Here is a 1,835-nt window from a genome sequence, read left to right on the forward strand (position 1 = left end):
AGGAAACAGAAATTAATTTGGAGGGAAAGTATGTTAGCGGTTTTCATTGCTGAAGAGAAATATTTATTTATTTATTTTTTTGCCACTTCTGTTTTGAAGAGCACCACCTGACTTTTTCTCTTCTTCTTGGCAAAGAATTCCAGTAGCAGATTCTTCCTACTATACTAGAGAGTTTTTTTCTCTCTAGATATGGCCTGGGTAAAGGCTGTGTCTATATGCTCAGGCGGACCTTTATCTACTTAGGCTGCCAGTGTCCCCATTCACTCATTTATTCATTTACTTACTCAACACAAGTTTCCGAAGTCCCTACTATATTTCAGGCACTATTCATGAAGGACAGGCATGTGAGACCTGATCTGTCTGGCCTGGAGGTGAGAGAGAAGGTTGGTACGAGGCTATTTTAAGTGTAAGATGATTTCTGAAGGATGAATGGAGTTAACCAGGCCAAGGTGGGTGTTGGAGGGAGGTGGAGAATGAATTAGGTAGGAGGCACTCTATTAAAAGTCAGTCCCTGGAAACTAGCTTGGGGTGCTGTGGGTCTTTTGGGAAAATTGCTCTTCTTTTTTCTCCAGTGACCCACTCCTTTACCTGTTTAGGGTAGGTTCCTCAGCCTGATTTAATTTTTCTCAAGTAGACCCTGTTTGCTTTAAGTCTTCTAGAAATTCATTAATTTAACAATTGAGTACCTACTGTGTGCTTGGTGCTAGAGGTAGAAGGGAACAACTGGACAGAAATCACTGCTTTGGTGGAGCTTACATTCTATTGGATGACAAAAAAGCAAATAAATATATAATACATTAGCAGGAAATAGGCACATAGAAGAAAAGTTAAACAGGATAAGGAAATAGGAAATATAAGTGAGAGTGTTAACATTTCTATTGGGTAGTTAAAGCAAGGCTCCCTGAGAAGGTAAGTCCACTATGAAATAAAATTTGACTATGTATTCAGGAAATTGATTCAGGAAAGATAAGGAATTGCAATCTGATACATGTAGACATGAAGAGTCATGTGTACAAAGATGAAGGAAGTACTTTATAGAGGGGCAGAGAGAGTTTAGAGGAAGGGCTTTTGTAACCATAGAGCTCTGTTGTAAACATAGTGTTCTTCTTGTGGGGCTCTCACAATGACATAAGTGTGATAGCTCTTCCCACAGCCCCTCCTGACTTCCATCCAGTTAAGCTCTCTGTTATAATTTTCCCATTTTAATCAAGCTCTTTCTCTCAAAGCATTGCTGATCAACAGTCAGGTTTTCTGATTTCAGCAGCCTTTTGTCACTCCATGTCCAGAAGGACTTATTTTGGGTGTCCTGTCTCATATCAGAAGGAAGGTGCATGAATAGAAAAAAAACAAAACTAGTATTCAGGGTTAATGGGCAACAGGTGAAGAGCTTAATAACAAGAAGAATACAACATAAAATTTAAAACAACATAATAAACAGTTTAAATGGTGATTTTAAACCAGGAGCTCAAACCTGTAGGTAGTGAAATAAAGGTCATTATTGTCTTAGATAAATTAAAATCCTTTTTAAATTAATTAATTAATTAATTAATTAATAATATTTTTGTTACAGATGTTTCTCCTTTTTTGCCCCATTGACACCCTCCTCCCCATCCCCCCCACCCCATACCCAGCTTTGTTGTCCATGTCCATTGGTTATGCGTACATGCATATAAGTTCTGTGGCTTATCTCTTCCCTCCCCCCAACACCCCCTCTTCTGAAGGTTGTCAGTCTGCACCCTACTTCCATGCCTCTGGGTCAACCCTATACCTCAGACTGTTATGTTTATTACATTCCACAAATAAGTGAGATCATGTGGTATTTGTCTTTCTCTGCT

The sequence above is a fragment of the Molossus molossus genome, unplaced genomic scaffold (assembly GCF_014108415.1).
Source record: "Molossus molossus isolate mMolMol1 unplaced genomic scaffold, mMolMol1.p scaffold_m16_p_6, whole genome shotgun sequence".
In the NCBI taxonomy this organism is placed as follows: domain Eukaryota; kingdom Metazoa; phylum Chordata; class Mammalia; order Chiroptera; family Molossidae; genus Molossus; species Molossus molossus.